Source organism: Pinus tabuliformis, chromosome 6 (genome assembly GCF_031772625.1).
Source record: "Pinus tabuliformis cultivar Carrire ecotype Pingquan chromosome 6, CPIR1, whole genome shotgun sequence".
In the NCBI taxonomy this organism is placed as follows: domain Eukaryota; kingdom Viridiplantae; phylum Streptophyta; class Pinopsida; order Pinales; family Pinaceae; genus Pinus; species Pinus tabuliformis.
Genome location: NC_142292.1, coordinates 288,042,584 through 288,069,905, shown reverse-complemented (window position 1 = coordinate 288,069,905; position 27,322 = coordinate 288,042,584).

The following is a 27,322-nucleotide window of genomic DNA, read 5'->3' as shown; positions in this document are numbered from 1 at the left end:
AAGTCCCAAACATAAAATATGTACTAACCCCGATGCAATAAACCAGAAGCCACTCTCGGATGCAAAATGGCATAAAATGTAATCTAATAAGATATCGGGTCTATCTTGTTTGATCCCCCATGTAATAAATAGCCCCCTCCTGATGCGATATATTGTATGGTAAATTTAAAAGGTTTTCGATTCTAGCTTTGCAGAGAATTTCGTATATATAAATAGAGCCTCTACCATTTCCACTGCAATATGCGACAGGCCCATCCTAGATGAGATTCATTATATATTATCTTTACAATGGCCTTCAGCCCCACTCTCTTGGAAAATAATTGCAAAATGTATTAAAGGGCCCACATGTTAAAAAAACCCTTCATCTCTCAATGGCCCAGATCAAACCCGCCCAGATCAATGGTAGAGGAAGACTTTGGACCCCCCTAAGCTCCACTTCAAATTATTCAAGGGGGGGGGGTCTGAAATCAATGGTACGTGTCATACTCTCGAGACTTTGGATCACCCCCTCTCATACATCACTATAGCACCTCCCCCCTCTGAAAAGTAGATTCCTTTGACTTTTCAAACCCTGCTCTAGCTCCACTTCATCTCCCGTCCCCCATACAAAATGCACCAACTCAGCCATGCACATCCAATATCCCAAAAGAATATATGTTTCCCCCAATGCCCAACTACCATGTGGCCCTTCCTGTGCATTGATTTGTGATTTGAAAGAATCGGTCACCCTTTGTTGCGGTTATATTATTATTAAAGATCATTTCCCGTTAATATTAATTCCCTAATTTCCGAATATTCTATAAAAAACAACAATTAAATTAACGTAAAAGGGAAAATGGTTAAAATTGAAATAACAGAAAAAACAATAGTAAATGGACAGAGGAAAACAATGACATTTTCAGCACGTTTGTAGAAGCAGAAAGAGGACAGAAGAGAGTAATATAAACAACATCGCATATTCAACACAACAGTCATCAAACAAAACACAGTAGAATAGTGGGACTGCAAGACACATCTGATAGCAAGCCAAACAACATTGTTCATTTAAAGGCCTATTTGCTACCAGAACACCCAGAAATAGCATCAACACTTAGCCTGCTGATATTTTTTCATTTAAAAACAGTTAAGTCTATTTTTATACCTTTTGTAATAAAATCTTGAATTTTGTCTCAAGATATTTGTAACAAATATTGATATTTTAAATCAATCTATTTCATAATAAATTGATAAATACTTCATCATTTGAAGAGTGGTTGGATTTTGTACAGAAGAAAGCTATTGTGTTTTTTTTCAAGGCTCAGTGGGTTGATCAATAATAAAAGGGACATTCTTCATAGGATTCATGTGTTGGACTATTTGGTAAAGTGCTTCTCTCACTGTCTATGTGTTTATTCATTGCTTTTCATACTTATGTCTTCTTAAATCTGAATTATTTTACAGAAAGTTGATGAACATAATTTCTTGGAAAATACACTCTAATTCTGGCTGTAGATGATTTCAATTTTTTTTTTTTTTATATCATGTTAAATAATTCTTAACTGGCCTTTAACTTCAATTGAAACTATATCTTTTATTCTATTACACTTCATTTAAATCTAATGGATCTAGTTAGTTCAACTACCTTGCCTTGTGAAACTCCTTTGAAAATCTCAGACAAGTCCCTATTAATTTTGTAGACTCCATTGCCTAATGACTCTTCCCTTGTTATTCCAGCCAAACCAATTCATAAACAAACCTTTGAACATTCATAACTAGCCCAATATCTAAAAACAAAAAAGTTAAATCAAACAAAGAGAGCCTTCTCTGAAGTTGGTAGGGATAGATCCCAACTTCCAAAGTGGTTTGTGGTTACCTTTGTGATCTTTTTTTGCAACCTTGGAAATCTATAGAGTGCTAACAACATGCACTCATTTAAGCACTTTTATGATCTAATCTAATATTTTTTTCCATCATTTTGATCCTTAAGATCTTGACAACAAAATGTTAACAACGGAAGGCCCCCCTTGAACAGCCTAAGGATTTTTGGCAGCACTTCCATTTACTCAAGTTTGAAGCTCCAAAAAACCAGATGAATTTCCAATATCTTATGGATAGATTTGAATATTTCCTTACCAAATCACTCTATCCCAAAATGAAGTTAAAGTTAAAACCCCGCTCAACATACTTCGATGATGGAACAGCTCAATCACAAGCAGACACAGTCAGTGTCACAAGTGACTATCTGCCTTCCCCTCATCATAAAACTCCACCCCCACAGAGTGATGTGGGAGAACATGCACATATTTCTGTTCAATTGTCACATCCTCCTACCATCACTACACTCAATTTCTGCACAGATTTCATTGGGAAGCCCATGGGTTGTTACATGCACTTTTTACCTCAACCTCTGTCTCCGCATTTTGTTGATCATTCAGATTGCACTATCTTGTGTTATTCCGTTTTGAGCTCTACACCATTGTGAACAAGGATCTAGCCATCAATGTTGTTGATTTTGCACAACCAACTTGCCTTGTCATTTATGATGATTATAACTTGGAATCTGAACATCAACTTGTGGTGATGGATGACCTCCTTCTGTATGTGCCTCCTCTGCTTTTTTCTGTCATCTTTGGTGATTTTGCTATCTTTGATTTTCCTTGTGTAAATCCATGCATGGATGCATCTACTTCCGATCATTTGTAGAACACACCTGATGTTAGTCCATCATCTGATAGTGGAGAGGACAAATTCTTTATTGAAAATCCATCTGATTTTTCATCTTCCTTTCTGAAAATGTAGAGGATGAACATTCTTTCTTCTCATCTACCCCTCTTTTTGATTCATCAGATAGTGAGGCTGCCGATAAACTCATTGACTTTTATGATCATAGCTATCGTGATCTGTTAGCTTCCTATACCAATAGGTTTCATATTTCATGATTGACAGTGGAAGTGCCAAAAATTTTCATCTTTTCCATGCTGCAAAAGTTCCATTTTTGAAAGATTTCATAGTTAAGGGAAGGCCAAACAGCTTAATCTTGGGTTCCCTAGGTTTAAATTTCTTGTTTTAGAGATAGAGAATAAAGTGTGTGTCCAAATAGCTCAAGCTGGGCAGATGAGTAGCTAGGTAGAGAAATGAAGGAGCCCAACTGCTTAATCTGGGCCCTTAGAAGAGATAAGTGTACATTTAGATAGGAGGGCAGTCAAAAGAAAAGAGGATAATTAGGGTCTGCAAGTATAAGTGCACCGATTTCAAAAAGAAGTGAAAATGTTAGGTAAGTAGGCTGGGTAGGTAGTTTTGTGGTTGCAGAATCAAGCTTTGTGATCCATTTTATGTTTTCAAGTGTTATATCCATTCAGATCACAAGTATGAGGCAATTTTCCCTTGGAGCAGCTCGAGTGAAGCATTTCTGACTCCCTTTCGCCCTCCCCCTCAAAAGTTTCTTACTAACACCCCCTTGAGGACTTTGGGATCTACCCAACCAGTCCTTCTTTCACTTCATTTTTGTAAAATATCAAGTCAAATTTTGACTTCCTTCAATGAAAAGAAGCAACATTTATTGTGTAAAAATCACTCTTCTACCTTTCATTCACTTCCTATGACTAAGCTTCAATCCATAAACTTAACCTCTGCCCTACTCCTTCACCTCACAAACTCATATTAACCTCTAATTCTATTACATAGCTCCCTAGTCACTTTCCCATCCCTATTACTACAAAAACCATATGAAATTCCAAAAAACAAATATTACATATCCCACCCTATAGAACTATAGCTATGTACATACAGTTCTAGGAAATAATAGTCCATATGGGACTACTATTAACCCTTCCATGTCCTAAAAACCTGGAGTTAGTTTAACCCCTGGTTAAATTAATAACCATCGCCCACCCCTTTACCCTCAAAACCTTACTGTTCTACCATTTCACGCTCGTTGTTTAAAGTTCAGTGTTTCAAAGTTCCAATTAAACATTGAACGTTACCCCGCATAACACATAAAACCCACATTAACCAAGGTTTTGGACCCCCTGTGGCATATTATCATTTAATATTCGTGCGGGCCCCGCTCCAAAGTTGCACGCCACCCCCATTAACCCGCCAGCCGTCGGATGCCCATCACTTCAGATCCAATGGTGGGCGGGTGTTTTCATATATCGATACGCCGAAGGTTAACGTTCGGGGGATGGGCGATTTCCCTGCCATACCCCCACCACGTGTTGGCCTCCTGACGTGTTCATAACCCCCTCTCCCAATACCACCCATGCTCAAAGGTGGTGCGGGGAAAACCGGATAGCGCCCTCCGCCGAATGACTTCAGCACCAAGTCTTCATGACGTCATCAACCTGCGTCGGCCTCCCGCCACCGTGTCCTATGCCATGTCGTTGCCACCATACTGCCACGTCACCCTGCCACGTCACCATGCCATACCGGGACCCACCGCTGACATCATGCTGATGTCATCACCGAAAAAGGCGCGAAAGGCAAAAATCGCAGCAAAGGATGCCCGGAATGAAAAACTGAGGCAGTTTTCGATGCGCGATTAGCGCTTAGTGCTAATCGCGCATCGCTAAGAAAAATTGGTCAAAATGGAGGGCCTCTCATGGCTCAGCTACCTGCAAAACCTAAAAATTTGCAATTTGACAGGTTCAAACACATCAAGGGAGAGAAAGTGACCCGATTCGACTGTGAAAGAGTATCAGAGGAAAGATGAAGCCCTGATCAAATCAAAGAGTATCAGTGAAGCGACAAAGAGTATCAAATCAACAATACCAAAGCAGGTGAACATTAAAGGCCCCCAAGCAAAGTCAAAGAAAGCGGTGAAGACATTTAAGGCTCTCAAATCACAGTTAATGCACATCAAAACCACTCAAGAGTAGGGGATCAAAACCCAAAGCACAGTTATGGCTAAATGAACAGTGCAGAGCCATAAGGACACCATATTAACTCATTTTGATACAGCCACCTCCAGCATAGCTCAAAGATATTTTCTTGCATTAATTTCAGGACACCATTAGCTTAAAAAACTCGTTTCCCTCAGACCTTTTTAAGGTCTGCTGTAATAGATATTTTTGGAAATTTTCTCTATATAAACCACCCTAATTTACTATTTAGAGGGTTGGTTGGTTGATTCGCTCCACTAGAGACTCGCTCTATATGTTTGATGGTTTCTTTAATCAAAGACTGCTGAAAGTTTGGAGGATGCACTGTCTGGTGTGTTATTCATGCTTTGAAGAGTGAATTATGGAATTCTTGTGCTGCAACATGACTCAATAAGTGTTTCCTACCTCTGTTTTCCATTGATATATGCTCATATCATACATATGTCACCATCCAAAATAGCAGGAAAGATGAATAGCTTAGGCTTTGTTTAACCACACTCTATGCTCAATTTTTGTTGTTTCCTTATGTTTTCATTTGAATTGGTAATGAATATGAATTCCCTTTGGCTCATATTTCCCCTAATTCACCCATTTTTGACAGTTCTCTAGGGATTCTTTATTGCTCCTAGATAGAGCTCATTCACCTTCCCTCTGTTAAGTTGAACGAGAGATTCTTAATTGCATCTCATTCCTTAGCCTTCAATCCATATCCATTTAGCTTGAATGTTGTTTCATGTGTAGCTATCTTGCTCCATATTCCTCTTGTGACCAAGGAAACACACCAGCAGTCCTACGCCTTGACTCCATGCCCAATGGTTTGAAACTTTCATACTATACCTACCTCTCTATTTGGAAGCATCATCCTTCCCACCAAAACTTAAACAAAACCCCTTGAAATCAATAACTAGCCTAAAATCATCATCAACAATGCTAAATCATTAAGAGAGAGCCCTCTCTGATTGCAGGTGGGCTAGAACCTGCAGTCCAAAGATTGGTTAGTGGTTACCTCAGCCGTATTCCCTTGGGAGTCAAAGGGAACAACCTGAGTGTTAACATAATGGCGACTCCACTGGGGATGAATCATTTGTTTATTGCTGTAAATCCCCATTTTTGATCAGTTTTCCTTTCAAATAAATCTTAAACTTGTTTTGAAAAATCCCAAAAAATAAAAAATTCTCATAAAATCTCAAAATATTTTGTTTCCTAAAGAAAATTCCCCTTTTTTTAGTTTATTCCATATTTAGCTCTGGTCTGTGTTGGTGGACAGAGATCAGACCCTTCAAAGTTAGTTTATCCACCTGGCGACTCCACATCATCCTCATAATAAAGACTCCACTGGAGAAATGAACCCAAAAGAAATATATGAGCAGATCAGGCTGTTGACCCGGATTATTATCCAAGAGGTCATGTTCTTTCTCTTCCATAAAATTTTGCTGTGTATATTGTATTTTAAGTACGAGTTTAAATTTGATTTTTATGATTTGCCTTTTGAAAATGTTGAGGAAAGCCCTCCTTGCACATTAGAACAACAGCCTTTAAATGCTGCTGAAGATCATCATACAGCCAAGGAGGAAACAAGTATCAAAGCAAATCATCCTATCCCTGTTCATATCGAGCCCAGTCATTCAATCCCTGTACATACTCCCGTGCCTCATAAAGTTCCTGATAGATATAAACCTCTCATTTTGCCTCCCATGCTCAATCCTTTGCCTAAAAATCATCCTGAGTATCTCCCAAGATTTGATGGAGAGAATGGAGTTACTGCTCAGAAGCATGTCCAAGTTTTTGAAGATTATCTTAACTTATTTGAAGTGGATGTTGAGAATGTTAGTATTAGGCTTTTCGCTCTTTCTTTGCAAGGCAAAATCAAGAGTTGGTTCAAAACTCTGCCTCACGCAAGCATCTCAAATCTTGAGCAATTTCGCAAACTCTTCCTTGATATATGGATAATAAAAGTCAATCTCCTCATGATCATAGAAGAATATAATCAGTTAAAAAGACATCCAGATGAGATAGTACAACAATTTTCAGACAAATTCGATCAAATCTATCATTCAATGCCATTGAATATAAAACCTCCCCCTGATTTGGCTCTACTGCATTATCCAACAGCATTTGATCCAGAGATAGAATTTCATCTGAGAGAGAGAAACCCCTCCACTATGCAACAGATGCAGAACATGGCAGTAGATGTTGAGGTTAATCTGAAAGTTAGGGAGAGGAAGCTGAAAGCAGAAAAAGAGGAAGAACTTGATATCTTGATAAAGAAAGCAGAGGAATTAAAGCAGATGGTCACAATGAAAATTGAATGTTTAGATCACCATGACACTTTTTCTCCATAAGAAGAAAGGGTTGACATTTCTGAACAAATTTTTACCAATTCAACCAACCATAAACTAGATGACATATTCATAGAACCTTATGTGAAGGAGCAGTCTCCTGATATACTATGTGAATATGGTAGCTTTTATTCTTCAGGTTTTCTACCAAAATATGATTTATACGATGATGAATATGTTCCTCAAGTTCAAATTAATCTTGTAGACCAATCAGAAGATAATTTGGGCAAAGACAAAGAGATTCAGGTTCAACAACTTCAAGGTACTAATCAGCTCGTTCACTTCAGCAATAAGAATGAGGAGGAAAGTGCATAAAATTTTGAAATAAGTGAAGGAACTTTACCATTTTGTTTTGAGTCTTTTCAGTTTATCAGAGATAACTATCATGCTACAAAAAATCAAATATCAACAAGCCTTGGTATTGACCATCTGGAAAGCAATCAAATCTTTGTTCAAAATTTGTCATATCTAAATTTGTAGTCCCAGAATCCCATTGAACATCAGATAGCAGAAAAAGGCGTGGAAGCAACAACATATGATCAAAAAATCCAAGTTGGTTCCTTGCCCTTTTGTTTTGAATCATCTGAATTATTCAAAGAAAAAGAAGAACAGCTGGTAGGAATCTGTCAAGTTCCATTTGAACCTGTATGTAATAAATTACAGCAGACCTTCCAAACTCTCTATGATCCAACAGCTGACAGGTCGAATGAGGTGAGAAATCAGAATTCTTCTCCATTAACAGACGACGAAGGTCAAAATTAAGATGATAATGGTTGCAGTAGACATGTCCTACAGTCAGTTAAAATATCATCACAAATAGTAGTTGAAAGCATGAAGGCTGGTGAAGACAAGGATGATATTTCAGGTTCATGGCATGAAGGCTATCCAAAACATTTGCACAGTTGTTTGATTCAGCTCAGGAGTAGTGTATATATTTTGCAAGATCCTTTTGTACAATTTCTAGATTCAACAAAGGAGATTAGGAGTTTCCTTATCTTCTCAAAGTTTAACAAAGCCAGATTTGATTGTAAGATCTCAGTTTTAAGCACCATCAAATACAGGCAGCGTAGAGCACTGATGTTTATAATGCTTAAGTGGCTACATTGGCTATTTCATTTCACCTAACCAGCAAAGAAAGTGATGATTAGAGTAGGTAGGTAGGATTTCAGTTTTCTGTCTGGATAGCAGCTTCCTGTAGTTGAAGCCCGAAGTGAAGGCCCTAAGCTCTTCAAGTCTGCTGTCATATATATAAATAAAGCAGCCAACAAAGGGAGGTTCTCAGAGTACAACAACAACTGAAGGTCAAGGCAATCTGACCTGTTGTTCTTGACTTTTCACAAGGAAGAGCCATCCCCAAGTGGAGCCACTGTTAGCTTCCTATACCAATAGGTTTCATATTTCATGATTGACAGTGGAAGTGCCAAAAATTTTCATCTTTTCCATGCTGCAAAAGTTCCATTTTTGAAAGATTTCACAGTTAAGGGAAGGCCAAACAACTTAATCTTGGCTTCCCTAGGTTTAAATTTCTTGTTTTAGAGATAGAGAACAAAGTGTCTGTCCAAATAGCTCAAGCTTGGCAGATGAGTAGCTAGGTAGAGAAATGAAGGAGCCCAACTGCTTAATCTGGGCCCTTGGAAGAGATAAGTGTACATTTAGATAGGAGGGCAGTCAAAAGAAAAGAGGATAATCAGGGTCTGCAAGTCTAAGTGCACCGATTTCAAAAAGAAGTGAAAATGTTAGGTAAGTAGGCTGGGTAGGTAGTTTTGTGGTTGCAGAATCAAGCTATGTGATCCATTTTATTTTTTCAAGTGTTATATCCATTTAGATCACAAGTATGAGGCAATTTTCCCTTGGAGCAGCTCAAGTGAAGCATGTCTGACTCCCTTTCTCCCTCCCCCTCAAAAGTTTCTTACTAACACCCCCTTGAGGACTTTGGGATCTGCCCAACCAGTCCTGCTTTCACTTCATTTTTGTAAAATATCAAGTCAAGTTTTGATTTCCTTCAATGAAAAGAAGCCACATTTCTTGTGTAAAAATCACTCTTCTACTTTTCATTCACTTCCTATGACTAAGCTTCAGTCCATAAAATTAACCTCTGCCCTAATCCTTCACCTCAAAAACTCATATTAACCTCTAATTCTATTACATAGCTCCCTAGTCACTTTCCCATCCCTATTACTACAAAAACTATATGAAATTCCAAAAAAAAAATATTACATATCCCACCCTATAGCACTATAGCTATGTACATATAGTTCTGGGAAATAATAGTCCATCTGGGACTACTATTAACCCTTCCGCATCCTAAAAACCTGGAGTTAGTTTAACCCCTGGTTAAATTAATAACCATCGCCCACACCTTTACCCTTAAAACCTTACCGTTCTACCATTTCACGCTCGTTGTTTAAAGTTCAGTGTTTAAAAGTTTCAATTAAACATTGAACGTTACCCCGCATAACACATAAAACCCACATTAACCAAGGTTTTGGACCCCCCGCGGCATATTATCATTTAATATACGCGCGGGCCCCGCTCCAAAGTTGCACGCCACCCCCATTAACCCGCCAGCCATCCGATGCCCAGCACTTCAGATCCAACGGTCGACGGGTGTTTTCATATACCGATACGCCAAAGGTTAACGTCCGGGGGATGGGCGGTTTCCCTGCCGTACCCCTGCCACCTGTCGGCCTCCCAGCATGTTCGGAGCCCCCTCTCCCAATACCGCCCATGCTCAAAGGTGGTTTCGGGAAAATCGGATACCGCCCTCCGCCAAATGACGTCAGTGCCACGTCTTCATGATGTCATAAACCTGCGTCGGCCTCCCGCCACTGTGTCCTGTGCCACGTCACTGCCACCGTACTGCCACGTCATCACCCTGCCATACTACCACGTCACCCTGCCACGTCACCATGCCGTACTGGGACCCACCGCTGACATCATGCTGACGTTATCAGCGAAAAAGGTGCGAAAGGCAAAAATCGCAACAAAGGATGCCTAGAATGAAAAACTGAGGTAGTTTTCGATGTGCGATTAGCGCTTAGCGCTAATCGTGCATCACTAAGAAAAATTGGTCAAAATGGAGGGCCTCTCATGGCTCAGCTACCTGCAAAACCCAAAAATTCACAATTTGACAGGTTCAAACACATCAAGGGAAAGAAAGCGGCCCGATTCGACTGTGAAAGAGTATCAGAGGAAAGATGAAGCCCTGATCAAATCAAAGAGTATCAGTATCAGATCAACAATAACAAAGCAGGTGAACATTAAAGGCCCCCAAGCAAAGTCAAAGAAAGCGGTGAAGACATTTAAGGCTCTCAAATCACAGTTAATGCACATCAAAACCACTCAAGAGCAGGGGATCAAAACCCAAAGCACAGTTATGGCTAAATGAACAGCGCAGAGCCATAAGGACACCATATTAACTCATTTTGATATAGCTGCCTCTAGCGCAGCTCAAAGATATTTTCTTGCATTAATTTCAGGACACCATTAGGTTAAAAAACTCATTTCCCTCAGACCTGTTTAAGGTCTGTTGTAATAGATACTTTTGGAAATTTTCTCTATATAAACCACCCTAATTTACTGTTTAGAGGGTTGGTTGGTTGATTCGCTCCACTAGAGACTCGCTCTGTATGTTTGATGGTTTCTTTAATCAAAGACTGCTGAAAGTTTGGAAGATGGACTGTCTACTGTGTTATTAATGTTTTGAAGAGTGAATTATGGAATTCTTGTGCTGCAACATGACTCAATAAGTGTTTCCTACCTCTGTTTTCCATTGATATATGCTCATATCATACATATGTCACCATCCAAAATAGCAGGAAAGATGAATAGCTTAGGCTTTGTTTAACCGCAATCTATGCTCAATTTCTATTGTTTCTTTATGTTTTCATTTGAATTGGTAATGAACATGAATTCCCTTTGGCTCATATTTCCCCTAATTCACCCATGTTTGATAGTTATCTAGGGATTCTTTACTGCTCCTAGATAGAGCTCATTCACCTTCCCTCTGTTAAGATGAACGAGAGATTCTTAATTGCCTCTCATTCCTTAGCCTTCAATCCATCTCCATTTAGCTTGAATGTTGTTTCATGTGTAGCTATCTTGCTCCATATTCCTCTTGTGACCAAGAAAACACACCAGCAGTCCTACTCCTTGACTCCATGCCCAATGGTTTGAAACTTTCATACTATACCTACCTCTCTATTTGGAAGCATCATCCTTCCCACCAAAACTTAAACAAAACCCCTTCAAATCAATAAATAGCCTAAAATCATCATCAACAATGCTAAATCATTAAGAGAGAGCCCTCTCTGGTTGCAGGTGGGCTAGAACCTGCAGTCCAAAGATTGGTTAGTGGTTACCTCGGCCGTATTCCCTTGGGAGTCAAAGGGAACAACCTGAGTGTTAACATGATCTATTTTCTCTCGTATTCAATCACAATGTTTATTCTATCATTGTTGATCTTTAGAAGCCACCTGTTTATGATGATCTATCTTCCAATGAAGTCAAAAGCCCACACGTTGTCGAGGAAATTCAGCCTGAGTTGATGGTTATGTCAGGCCCTTGCTATCCTGAGGTTAGTTTCACTTCTGATTAGGAAATTGTTAAAATACCCAAGGCTCCTCATCACTCATCTATATGCATTGATGATGAATCCAACAAATATATTTCTCTTCCTCCCCTCGAATCACTTGATGCCATCGCTCATGCATTGGAGGAATATTACACACCAAGCACACTTGCAAGAGTCAAGTTATCTCCTTTTTGCACGTTTTCTTGCATGTCACAGTTAAGAGAGTGCATATGCTTAACATCTGCACGTAGTTTATCACAACACCATGGTAAGTCCATAGAGTGCTTGTCATGTCCTTTCACTCATTTCTTTTTTGTGGATGCATTTAAACTCGAAGTGTGTTTGTCTTCATTGTTATATTTTTCATGTTCATTGGTTCCTATGACTGTGCTATTTGAGATCCATGCATTCACCAACATGGGTCAACCAATGCACTGGTCACTACATTGGAAGTATCACTTCACCTGAGTAGGCCCATGCACCATTAGCTTATGAGTAGGAGTAGTGTTCTATTTTGTCTCGTTTGCTTGCATGCATTTTCTTTCTTGCTTGGTTTGTTTGTTTTTCTTTCCTACTTGCTTTGTTTACTTTCTTTTCTTTCGCATTTACTTTTGCTCTTTACTCTTTTATTTGTTTCACATGAAACCATGACAAACTCTTAAGAAAAGCAAGGTAAAGTATAAGAGGAATTATACAACTATCAAGACTTGGTTGTCTGTTGTCCTCTCTCTTTATGTAAGAAATTTTTGTCTTTAGTCAATGATACACCAATGGAAAATATGTCATATTCAAAGTAAGCCCTGGCAAAAACACAACACTTGCACGCTAACTAGTACTACCTACTCTAGCTAGTTGTTTTGGTTTAATCCTTGTCAACTCAGTCAAGTAGAGTAAGACGAGGGGAAAAATCTTAACAAGTATGCCAGAGGTATACATAAAATAATTCTCTCAAGGAAAAACCTCTTATGCTCTTAGTAAGTAGGGATCTCCCTTCTACCTTTGAAATAAATAAGTTGATATGCACAGTTCTTGAAAAATGAAAAATGAAAAATGAAAATGTGAAAATTTCGAAAAAATGAATAAGGCGAAAGAAGATAAAGGATTCCTGCACAAAGAGGTGATGGAAGTAGCTCCATCGAGGTACTGACCAGGCTCGCTGGCAATGAAACGATGCTTGTGTTCCTGTGTGAATCTACTAGGGTACTTTCTAGGTCTATTCACAGTGGAGCAACACCATAGATGAAACTTAAACTCTGACAGTTATATTTCTTGTGTAGCAATATACCCCTCATCCCCAATCGAAACAACTAAGTTGAATTGGCTTGGAATGTCTATTGACCGATCAAGAGCATGGCAGGTGCTACATCTTTAAATTAAGCTAGTGTGGAAACCAAGATGATCAGAGAATTGAAAGATAATTTTGGAGGACTTAGACTTTCTTTTCATGAAATAAGGTCTATTCAGAGAGTTGGAGTTGTACCAATGTGTCATCAAGTGTTGTAGCAACTATAACCACCCTCCAAAATGTTTCCTTAGCTTTGCTTTGGAGCCTCTCTAGAAACCGTCCTTAGCGACATCTCTTTCACTATACAGGTACATATGCTTCAGTTGAGTTTCAACGGCTTATCATCTTGTGTTTGCTAGCTTGTTTTCTTCCCACCCATAAGCTGAAATTCCTGAGATTGGTCATTTTCTAGTTGTTGTTCTCACCTGGAGAATTGTGAAAATTTGGAGGGGAGCCAACCTACCTCTCCAAAGTTGCGCAGAACATCTAGGTAGTCTAGTTCTCTCTAGAAATGCGCAAAGTAGCCAGGCAAACTTCCCTCTGGAAATTGCACATAGCAACCCATCACTGGGCTTGCTATCAAATTTTGTGCAGTTCTAGCTGACAGCGAGGGCTACAGTCTAGAAATTTCGTAGAACCTGAGGGATAGCCTGACCAATGCAATCTAGAAACTGCACAAAATTCACTCCAATGCTTGCAGTCTATTGCATGTTCTACCAAGTTGACCAGTTCCCTGCATGACTAACCAATATTGATTTTCATGGATTGGTTTATTTTCCCAAAAAAGAAAAAAGGAAAATACCCAAAAAGAATCCCTATATTTTAGGGATCCATTTTTAGCAGTTGTGCGTTACATGGAAAATATGTTTTAGAAACCTCTCGCCAAGTGTCACATTTTCCTAGATTTGTGGCATGCACATCATAAACCTCGATCTTATCAAAACTATTTATTCGACACTTTAGAGCTCATTATTTACTTCGATGTTGGAGCTCTAGCATCCCACATCACATCTAGGAACATTCGACACATTAAACACAACCTATTCTAGATATGTCTTCTTTTCATGTCTTTTGCTGCTTTTCTATCGCTTTTTGTATTTCAGTTTGTGTGAGTGTTGTTTGTTTGGTTTTGTTGAACGCTGATTGTTGTTTTAGTGCATGTTAGCTTGTAGAAGCACTGCTTTAGTTTTTCATTTCATCTCACTGTTTTCACATGCATGACACTATTTCTATAATGATGGTCGTCATTGCAGTGATTTGCTTCACACACTTACTTGTTTTCCTATTTCAGAATCTTGAACTCATTGTTTGCATGCATGATTAGTCACTCTTGTATGCACTCAGCTTCGCCATGCCTTCAACCTTTTTATGTTTTCAATCGCCCGTCGGCAAGTCTGGGCTGCCTTGGCATAGACCTTGCCTTGCCTGGTTTTCACTACACATTTCTGAGAGTGAAGGCTTTTCCTTCCTCCAAGAAATTGGACAGAGCTTGCCCAAGATTGGCCTCCACACTTGCTTTGTGCAATTATGAGAGGCAGTTCCTGATAGCCCCCATAATTACGTAGATGTAGTTGACCGGGTTGTAGTCGTTGCTGACTAAAACTGCACATTATGCAATTTCAATCCTTAGTAGGCCTATCTGGACTGCGTTGTACATAGTTTCAGAAGTCAATCAACCCACTGACAGTTCAAACTATGTTCTATGCAATTTTGGTAGTCAGTCTCCTAGCTCGCCATTGAATATTGTGCAATATTTCCAATCAATCACCCAAGTGTGTTGCATGTCAGTCCTCAAGTTTCTTTTGGTTTTCGACTGATAGATTTCTTGCCATGACTGTTGCTCTGTCTCCAGGTATCACATGTGTTCAACAGTCTCTCAGTAGTACAATTATAATGGCTTCCAAGAGAGCAAGGTCAAAAGACACTGTTAAGAGTGCAACTAGAGATGCAGTTAAGAAAGTGTCTATGAGCTTGCCCATCTATGAAGACACCAAGCTAATCATAGACAAGATGATCAAGACAAAATGGCAGGACATCAATGAAAACTTTTCAGGCACATTTGAGGAGAACCTGAAGAACACAGGGTCTATGTCAATATACACAAGCTTGGCTTATATCAGATTTCATGCAAGTATCTTGTGTATCCATGTGTGAATATGATCCATTGGATTCTCTTGCACACTGATGAGGACAGGATGGTGTTTTGTAGTGTCAATGGAACAAAACTTGAACCTTCACAGCAAATGACTTTGACAGGATATATCACTTGCCATGACTGGTGATCATGATAGATACATCCTTCACCAAACCTAGCAATAGTGCAAACCAAGAGACACCTTGAAGAGCTGGGTGAAAGAGACATCCATGTTCAAGACAACACCTAACTAGGGTTACAAGACAAGGATACTCTGGAAGGCATATCAGCTCTTGGTCATCTTAGCATGCCGCCTATACAGCCAAGAGAGCACAAAAACCTTCCTGCGGATTTGGGTGATTATGTTGGATCAATTCGCAAGCGAAGGAAGACCTTTCAACTGGTCTAACATGTTGGAACTCAAGTTCAAGGAATAGGTGATAGAAACCTAACATCCACCCTCTGGTCAGCAAGTAAAGTTATTCATGTCCACTTACATACTTGATGTAATTCGTGCCCATCAATAGTTCCAAGGCTTGGGTTGGTTATGGACACCTTCAGAAACCTCTGTGCACTCTATGGAGTTTTCATATAACTATCAGACCACTTCGTTGCCCCAATATACAATATGATCTTTGAGGAGGATCCACCTTGCATGTTGCAGGCAGCGATGGAGGCATTGATTGACATAGTATATTGGTATGCCTCATTCCTTGGCACCTTCATTTGAATGTACAGCACGAAGAAGGCTCCACATGTTTTACTAAAATTTTTCCATAGATAAGTTGGTCATGCAAGAAGCATCATATCACATCTCCATAGGGTTATCGGCTAGACTGCCTAGGAAGAAGAAGGTACCTTGTCCCTCTCTTCCTTTGTGGATCAGGTTGTAGGAGATTCAAAATCTCAACCATGCTGAAACTGAGACAAAGGAATTCAAGAGATTCAGCTTCGGCACCAGAAGTTTTAATCTGTATGACATGCATTGCTTAGCGAAGGGCCACTGTGTGAAAGTGCATGACCCTTGGATCCATGGGACGTGTCATTGGCCTGAGAAAGACCCATGGAGATGCTGTTATCACTTCTCAAAGCTCAATGAACCAGTCAAAATAGTTGTAGAGGGGTTATCAAAGAATAAGGCAACAACATCTCAAAGAGAAGCAACATCTGTAGTAGGAGAGAGCAACAACCCCGCGCTTGACAAAGACAAGAGGAAGGTTGTAGATAGTGTAGAGGCGAAGAAAAGATGCAAGTTCAAATCAGACCCAATTGTGTTGAGACTGGCTTTGGATATTGATGCTAAGAGGTGACAGTTTGATAGGAGGATTGCCAAAAGGCGAAGGGAGAAAGAAAATCTGGAGGAAGGAGAAAAGGAGTTGTAGGATTTGAGCAGCAACTCAAGGAAGAACAGGAGCTACGCAGAAGAGAGAAGAAAGTGTAGAAGGAACAGGAACAACAGGAGATGCAACATGCACATATTGATGAAACTTCACCCATACAAGTTATTTACTCATCCGAGTAGTTGGCACAGAGCAGACAGGGTGATAAGTCATAGGAGCAGGACTTTGCTCAACAAATTGAACAAATTCTAGAGTAGATGGACATAGATATGGTTAAGCCCATGTTAGATCAGGACACTAACCTCATGCCTCAGAATGAGGAGGTCACCCTACAGGCTTCACCAGATCTAGAAGCAGAGCAAGTCCCAAGTGGTCAAGGAGACACTAAAATCCTTGAGGACAATCCAAAGGCGAAGATGCAAAACATATCTTCTGATGAGTCACAACACATAGTTGAGGAGTCGCACACAGTGCCCACTCTGGATGTCCATGTATCTTGTGTGTAGTTTGAAAAGCAAGTGATCGTGTCCGATGTGCACAAACATCCAGCTACATTGGCGAATGTTACCAAAGCATATGCCAAAGCGACCAGCTCGAGTGTTAGATTCTTGATAGTTGAGAACGACTGCATGGACAAGGAGTTATAAGCAGTCAAGCAAGGAGAAGAACAAGTTTTATCATCCGCTAGAGAAAAGTTGAGGAGAGTGATACTAGATGAAGTATCATCTCTCGAGATAGTCATTTGGAAGTTTTACTTTAGGTTCTTCATCGTGCATAAGTCAGTTTTCCATCTCAACGGTTGGCAACAATGCTATGCTAGGAGAGCATGCATCTTGTCAAATCTACACACTATCATCAATCACATGCATATATGGACATTGAGGTACATGGGAGCCCCACTGCACTTTCCAAAGAAGATGAAGCCAAAGGCAGTATAGTTGAAGGCACACATCTGGAGTCAGATATGGAACTATGAGGATCTCCTGCAACTCATCACCAATTTACAGGCTTCACATGCACGAGTGTTCAAGAGCATGGATGTCATTATGCGCACACATGTGATCTCATCCATTTGCACACTCATCAAGGTGAAGACAAAGAACCAAGTCTGACTGGAGCTGGACATGTACTTCGATAAGTTGATGCGCATAGCCACCAACACTGACTTCCAGATGATCGCGAACACTATGCATCAGTATGTTGCTAGTCTAGTCGCACTCAATACTATGATGCACATGTTATCTGACGAGTTGGATAGAGGTGCCAAATATTGTTGAGCATATATAATAATGATTACAAATGTGTTTTATTAATATCTTTACCTATATATGTTTTTTCAATTTTATGGTTTACATGTTATTATATATCATTTATAATATTTATATTATTTACAATCGACAAATCAAATTAATAGAAAATAAAACTTATTAAAAGAATAAGGTACAAAATAATTAAAAAAATAAAAATAAAGAAGTTTTATTAACAATATATTAGTTTGAATAAAAATTATATATTATTTACAATGTGTATAATGTAATATTATTATCATGTTTATTTACACTTAATATGGAAATGACCAATCTATTTAATGTAGGTTTGTGGTAGAGGAGGACCAAGCAACAAGCAACCATGTGAGGCCTTAAGCCATAATATGGGATGACATGGCAATTGGAAGTGCCACATCACCTTCTAGTGACTAATTAGTGTGAATGTCATCATGGACATAAAAGGTAGCAAAGAGAGAATCACAATCAAGCGAGTCAAATTGCAATTCTAATGACTATAATGATGGATACACCCAAAACATGATCAAATCTTAAATAGTTGAAAGTTCCAAAGCCAAGCAATAACTATCAAAGAAGTCATCGGTCACCAAAATTCCAAGAAAGAAAGGAGATTTCAAACATGTAAAATGGAGGGTCCCCATGATTTTTCCGAAAATATTATGGGGGGGTTGTGGATAACAATAGGACTACCCCTAGATTCTTTCATCAACTCATCAATTTGTATGGGAGTGGGAAGTTGATTCTAAAGGATATGGCCAATGAGGTCGTCTTGATCAGGTATCCTCCCTCTTTTAATAGTATCTAGAGTGAATATTGGGTAGGAGGTTGTGTGATACAATTCATCCTCTTCCTCGTCTTCTAAACACAAGGGTAAGTCATGTTCAATAGAAGGATGAGTAGGAGGATACAATTCCAGTTGTTTTAATAAATGTACATTCTTAATAGTCATGCTCTTAGCCCTACAAATAATGTAGGCATCATCAGTGGCTAACAAAGGTCTTCCTAATATGAGAGGATAGCCATTAAACTTGGTTTTGGGTTGGAGAACCAGGAAATTGGTAGGATACTCCCAAGAGTCAATGGAGACCATAACATCTTCAACAATTCCCTCAGGAGATACCATGGATATATTTGTAAAATGCAACACTATGATGGTCTTCCTAAAATCCCCTTGGAGATTTAGATTTGGCACGGTTTCCTTAGTCATCACTTTGATTTCAGCCCCAAGATTAATCAAGGTATTAGGGACTATAATGCAATGAATGTGGTCATCCACTACTGGGCTTCTAAGGTCTAGATATTTTGCAAAGATCACCATCCCAAGCATCAAATCAGATAGTTTCTGAAAAAAATTAATGGTGGGGTGTCTCTTTTTCTTCTCTCGGGATTTTTGAAATGATTTTCCTTGATAAGATTATTATATATGAGAACATATTTAATGGCCTAGAGAAGGGGTAACTTAACACATAAATTATTCAATTCTCCCAGAAGTTCAACCTCTTCTAGAGTGTGTTGGCTAGGGTGGAACAACCTCTTAGGAAAGGGAGGAAGATTGACTTGAGGAGCACTATCTTCATTCTCTTCTTCAAGTTCTTCAAGTGGAGAAGGTGGGTGATTGTTTGGGAGCACTCTCCAAGCCCGAAAGTTGATATCTTGGATTTCCACAGCATAAGGAGAATAGGATGTCTCTCCACTGTAAACCTAATGTGCTTGCTTGTTGTTTCACTTCAGATCGCGTTGAGCAAGAATTTGAGGTTTCTTAGGTGGAGTAAGATGAGTAAGTTATGATTGAGGTTGGGGTTGAGGCAATAAAGAAGGAGGCTGGTTGAATTTAGGCCTCCACCCTTGTGATGGGTTGCCCGATTGAGAAGATTGAGGTGGATATGGCTGAAAATGAAGGATGACAGGTTGAGGAGGGTATGGAGGAACATAAGGCCAAGAAGGAGGTGTGGACCATGATAGATGAGTGGAAGAGAACCAAGGTTGCAAAGGTGCATTCTGATTTGGATTATAATAAGAGTAATGTGCACCTTGCATGCCTTGTTGATATGGCCGAGGTCCTTGAAGCCTTGTTTGGTTAATGAAGCAAAGTTTCTTTGACCCAAATTCTACCCCTTGGTATACATCTTTTAGTCTTGACAAAGAGGGGAATTTGTATGTTGCATGATTTTCTTCATAGACTAGGTAGACTTCTATGACATTCAATGGTAATTCATTTGTAGGATGTCTTTTGGTGCATAGGGCAGAAAATAGCTAGTTCCCTCTCTACCTCCTCATGCTTTCTTTTAATTTGCATGGTATCCACTTATAATGCAAATGTATGAATCATTTCACTCTTGAAATCCTCTAATATGTCCCTGATCTCATTCTTGATGGATGTTGTGGAAGGAGAGGAACTAACTGAGCCTTGACTAGCCCTACCCTTCTTCTTCGAATCCCTAGAGTGATTCTTGAATATAATTTTGATGTCATAATAGGATAATTCATAGATTTCTCCTCCAGAAAACATTTTAAGGGTTTCCAACATATCCTACCTGATCTCTTAGAGAAGAGCTAAGTTGAGTGAATCAGGATCAATGGTGCAGTTGGGCCTCATATAACTAAGTTGAAATATCTCCTCATAGTCCTGTAGGGATTCATCAGTTCCGTTATAACTGGGCTAGAAAGGGTTGGGTTGTGTCAACATTCCAAACCAAATATTGACTAGAAGTTAGCCCTTCCAATCTAAGAGGCTCTCTCAATATACTTAAAAATTTGACTATGATAAGCTCAAAAATACAGATGGATAACTCTGGTTTTCTATGTGATTTTTGTAGGTGAAAGAGTGTGATGACAACAACCATTACACATGGAGTTAATTAAAGAAAATCAATTAAAAACAACATTGTTTTGTAGAAGATCAGGCATTTTTTGGTTTACGAATGTGAATATGGACATTTACAGCAATCACAGAAAATTGAAGGAAGTTGGAGCAATATAATATTGAATTCCAAGTAATCAAGTAGGCCATGAAAACTGATAACAACATAGGTGCATCATCAGATGGAACTGAAACCAAAAATGATTCTCAGGTTAAAATAGATTATTGCTGCAAACTGTATTTTTTATTAATATAAAAATATACAAAAGTGGTGTTCTCACATCATCCATCCCCCTTTTCAAAGTCAAGAAACCACACATTTATAGAGTGAGATCTCCTTTACAAAATCTACCACCTGGGCTAGTTTCGATCAACAGCTAAGTGATATAATCCTATTTGATTAACAAAACATTGAGCCTTCATAGGGATTTCATGTTTTAACAGAGTTTGAATACAAATGTGAGTCACTTACACATAACCTATCTAAATGTTACAATAAGTTAAGAAAACTGCTTGAAGTTTTGGCATTGTATTTGTGGAAATTCAGAACATCTGGCCCTTCAAATGTGTAATGATTTTTGTTGATTAAAACATGCTTGAAAGTGTTCTCACTGTCCTATGTGTCTCACTGTCCCACTGTGTCTTGTTGTCCCACCTTTCAATTCATTCTATTTAATGACTGTGCTACTAGATATATGCCAAAAAATAACCTCGTTGTCCTCTGAGCAGAAGCTAAAATGGATGTTTTAATGTTTGTTGATCTGGGCCATTGATCTTGGCTTTTTCAATCTAGGTTGTTGATCCAGGATTGTTGATATCGTAATTGCAATAGAGGAGAAGGCCTTTTTACCATGTTTCATAGTGTTTACCGACTGTCTATATGCGAAACTTTAACACAATATGTCATATAAATTATCGCATCCAGAAGGGAACTTTGCATATCACCATCAAAAAGGGAAAATGGGCTTTAACACTAATTTATGGTGATTTTTTGATGTTCTGGATGTGACATTTTATAGAATGTATCACATAAAATATCGCATCTAAGAGGGTTCTCACACATCACAATCACAAGTTGGAAGGGATTTACAATATCACAATCAACAGGTGGCACTTGCGATATCGACCGAGGAGGAACCTTTGATTTGCATGATCCCCAATTGCAATATCACAATTGGCGAGAAAGTCTTTCTCGCAATCAACAAGAAAGTCTTTATTGAAATAGGCAGGTGTAGTGGTAATGAGACTTGGATGTGGAAAATGGCAGGGAAGTTTGTGATATGTGATATTACAATCGCAAAAGAATAAGGGAGACAAGTGTATATGTGTCACAAAAAGGAAAATGGGTTGATAATGATATGTTTTTCGGGTCTCGGCCCTTTAAAAATGATCACGGCATGATTTCTTAGTGTAAAATATGTTAATGAAGCTAGAGTTGGGATATTAATAATTAATGGAAATGGCTAGAGTTTTAGAAACAAAGGATGCAATGGGATGGGTTTTAGAGAATATGGAAATTTTGTCAAAACAATTTAAAATGGACCTATTCTTCCTCCTTTAATCTCCAAATGTAAGCACAACAACCTGTTTCAGAAAAGCAATGGATTGATGCAAAGACAAGTAGTGAAAAATCTTACCTCAAATAACTAATCAAACTAAAAATTATTTCTAGGGGTTATCATGGATAACAATGGCTCCAATTGGGATGTAGTGCCCTAGTAGTGTAGCAAAGAACTGGCAGACCAATTGCCTGACCATTGGGTTGATCCCAATTTGAAGACTACATTTAAACCCACTTCACCAAACTGAAGAGAAAACTAAAAACCAACTGAAAACCAACTATTACTGCTGCAATATGATATCAAACTATTGTACAAATTGAAACTCACAGCTGTAAAATATTTCTTAAAGTTGAAGGAAATTCTTGCCCAACAAGCTTATTTATGTACCAATAACCCTATTCTAATATTTGAAAAGCCATCTGATTAATTCAAGAAATATGAAACCTTGAGTATAACTAGTCAAAGAGTTGATTCAATGCCTTGGCTCCTTGACTGTGCTTGAAAAAAAATCGTTAGCAAATCATGTATTGGCAATTTAGAACAAAAACTGAATCCATCACTTGAGGTTATAAATGAAAGAAAATCCACCTCCACTGATGACTAGAATAGACTTACCAAACGATCTTGATAATCATGAAAAATCATCTTTTCTTGATGAGTAAAACCATGAGGGTTGAATTCATTCATAACTAATGGCCTCTATTTTCCTATGTCTTGAATTAAAAGAACATCATGAAATGAAAAGGAAACAAAAGATTTATATTCCCTTTCATGGAAATCAACAAAACCATCCGTGCGTCCGTGAACATATTCAAACATGACATCCATATTGTGTGTTTCAAAACTAATCTTTTTCTTATCAAACAATTTTGATTTGAGCTTTGGTAATTTTTCTTCAGGACTGTTATCTTGAGTCTGAACACTAATAGATCCTATGTAAACAACTTTATGCATATCATCCATGTAATTTTGATGATCCTCAAATAGAATAGGTAAAACCTATATATTCATCTCTTCATGTAACTCGGGTTTGCCTAACAATGAACTTTCATGCACTTTAACGAGGACAACATCATTATGATCTTCAACATAAAAAAGTTCTTATCTAGTTAGACAATTTTCATCACATGTTAGCTCATTGTTCAGAATTTTCATGCATGCATTTTCAATAACCTGATCTTGAGGAGTTCCTTCTTGACATAAAATCTCAGAAAAGGAATGGGCTGAAAAACAATTTGAATGATCTAGCTCATACCTTTGACTGCATATAGATTGACAAGGCTGCAAATCCTTATGGATTTCATATACTATGACTTGAGTTTCAAATTGCTGATCCATTTCATCTTCAACTAAAGAAGAGACAACTGCTTGTTGGAACATTTCTTGATCATCATGACAAATAGCCTGAGAATAAAATTCATAAAGTGCCTCTAATATCTCATCATCATCCATACATTCTACATCATCATTAATACTTTTGAGATATTGAATGAAACCTTTGCAAACATGACAATGGTCTTGAAATAGTGGTGACAAAGGATGAGACTTCCCATAATGTCCAAAAAATACTCTATGGAAATCTTTAAGAAATTACAAGCTTCCTGATGGCAACCCTTCATACCATACTCTAGCTTTGTCTTCTAGAGTAGTCATAAACATCTTCATGAGACAATCATAAGGAAAATCAACCCTCAGTCTACATACATGTATATGGAACTTAACCAAATGTAGACCAACATCATCTTCTTTTCATCTTTAAATATGGGAATATGGGTTAACCAATCAACACAAGGCATAGGATTTGGAAAACCATAGATGTGAGACTGATCCATAGGAGCATAACTGGAATTTCTTCTTGCAGTAGAAGTCATCTTGGAACTTCTTTAAGCTATCGATATTCAAGCAATGGAGTCAACATGAAGGTTTGATCTTTTGTATCTTTTGAGATTGGAGTTGCGAGGGTAATATCAAAACCTTCAGAAAACTCTAGTTTCCTGTTACCCTCAGGAATCAGAAAGAGGATACTCAAAGAAAATCTGGGAAAAGGAGCTTTTATGCTCCTGGCAGATGCACCAAAATGTTACCACTAGGCTCGAAAGGGTTGGGTTGTGTCAACCTTCAACCCAGTGTAACTATTTGAAACCAATTTTTGATTGGAAGTTAGTGCTTCCAATCTGAGAGGGATCTCTCAATATACTTAAAAATTTGACTATGATAAGCTCAAAAATACGGATGGTTAACTATAGTTTTCTATGTGATTTTTGTAGGTGAAAGACTTTGATGACGACCACCATTGGGCATGGAGTCAATTAAAGAAAATCAATTACAAACAACGATGTTTTGTGGAAGTTGAGGCATTTTTTGGTTTACTAATGTGAATATGGACATTTATAGTAATCACAACAAATTGAAGGATGTTGGAGCAATATAACATTGAATTCCAAGTAATCAAATAACCCATGAAAACTTATAACAATATAGGAGTATGATAGGATGGAACTGAAACAAAAAATGAATCTCAGGTTAAAACATAGTATTGTAGCAACCTGTATTTTTTATTCGCTGAAAAATATAAAAAAGTGGTGTTCTCACATCATACATTCCCCTTTTCAACGTCATGAAACCACACATATATAGAGTGATATCTCCTTTACAAAATCTTCCACCTCGGCTAGATTCGATCGATAGCTAAGATATCTAATCCTATTTGACAAATATAGAATTCAGCCTTCATAGGGATTTTATGTTTTAATAGAGTTTGAATACAAACAGGAGTCACTTACATAGAACCTATCTAATTGCAACCATAAGTTAAGAAAATTGCTTGAAGTGTTGGCACTTTCTTAGTGGAAATTCAAAACATCTGACCCTTCAAATGTGCAATGTTGTTTGCTAATTAAAACATTCTTGAAATTTTTCTCGTTATCCTCTATGTCTTGCTGTTCCACTGTGTCTCGTTGTCCCACCTTTCACTACATTCTGTTTGATGATTGTGCTACTAGATATACGTCGAAAAATACCCTCACTCTCCTCTGAGCAGAAGGTGAAATGGGTGTTTTAATGTTCATTTATATGGGTCTTTGATCTAGGATGATTCAATCTAGGTCATTGATCTGGGTTTATTGGTATCGCAATCACAAAACATGAGAGTTCCTTTTTACCATGTTTCATAGAGTTTATCAATTGTCCAGATGCAAAACATTAATACAATATGTCACATAAATTATTGCATTTGGAAAGGAACTTTGCATATCGCCATCGGAAAGGGAAAAGGGGATTTAACATTGATTTATGGTGATTTTCCGATGTTATAGATGTGACAATTTATAGAATGTATCACATAAAATATTGCATCAGGGAGGGTTTGCACACATCGCAATCGTGAGTCGAAGGGATTTACGATATTGCAATGAATAGGCAAAACTTGCAATAATGAAAAAGGAGGAACTTTTGATTTGTGTGATCCAAAATTGCGGTATCACAATCGGCAGGGAGATGAATTATCACGATCGGCAGGGAGGAATTTAACACAATCAGCGAGAAAGTCTTTGTCACAATTGGCAAGAATGTCTTTATCGCAATCAGCAGGCAAAGTGGTAACGAGACTTGGATATGGAAATTGATGGAGAAATTTACGATATGTGATATCACAATCACAAAAGAAAAAGGTAGATGAGAAGATATATATCTCCAAAAGGAAAATGGGCCGATAGCGATATGTTTTGCTGGTGCTAGCCCTTTAAAAAGGACCATGACATGATTTCTTAGTATTAAATGGGTTAATGTAGCTAGAGTTGAGATATTAATAATGAATGGAAATGGATAGAGTTTTGAAAACAAAGGATGAAATGGGATGTGTTTTAGAGAATACGGGAATTTATCCAGAACAATTTAAACTAGACCTATTCTTCCTCTATTAATCTCCAAATGTAAGCACAACAACCTCTTTCAGAAAAGCAACAAATAGATGCAAAGATCAGTGGAAAAAAACTTTATCTCTAATAACTAATCAAACTAAAAACTATTTCTAGGGGTTATCATGGATAACAAGTTCCAAGAGTCATCTTAAATATTTCTTCCCTGGTTTCTTTGGACCTACAATAGTCCTTGTACTTTCTATTGAAGGCTTATCGCATTCGGTCTGAGGTAGTGATGCTACCCCGAGGCAAACCCATAAACCAACGTAAGGCTACATCTTTAAGGGTAGAGGGGAATAACATCATCTTCTCCTCATCACAGGCATAGTCATAAGTCCTACAAACAATAACAAATTTAAACATGAAGGTGTAAATATCCTCAAAGGTTAATCCATAGAATTGTGAAAGGGAAGTACAACTTATATTCTTCATTCTAGCCTCTCCATTGGTCTCTCTGATAGGGAAAACCTCATTGTCCCTATTTTCAGCCATAGTTTGGGTGGGTGAGGTGGGTCCTTCTTCTTCCATAATAAGTTCTTCAAAATTTCAGGTTGCTCACCTAGGGGGTCTTCTAACTCCCCTGCATTCAAAGATGGAAGTTCAAAGTCACCAAAGAAGAGTGAAGGTTGCCTACTTAAGGGTGTGGGAGTTTCTGGTAAGACTTTTTCTTGATTATCCATATTCCTATGAGGAATGAAAGTTTTTCTCTTTTTTTTTTCACTTTTTCAAAAAATGTATGCAAAAAGGAAAACAACTCTCAAGAAGAAAGAACAACTACTTAGACACCTCCTTGACAATGATGCCAAAAAGTGGTGAGCCCTGGTATTGTAGCAAGAATGTTGCAACTCCAAAAGGTTCCTCAACTCAAATGATAAACCCAGGGTTCATACAAACTTAGAGGTCATAGTGCTATATGCATAAAAGATTGGATTCTACGCATGCCACCCTCAGTCATGACATTAGATCAAAGTGCTCAAAGACCTTTCCTCCTACTGAACTACAGCGAAATCTTGCTTATGAAAGTACAATTGAAAACTAATTCTATCTATGAAAGTGGAAATTCCATTTGCTCAACTTGTAGTTGCTAATTAATCATTTTCTGAAAGGAAAAGGGATAATATACTTGCAAACAGAAAGCCACTCTATCTTTTATAATTCATCAAACTA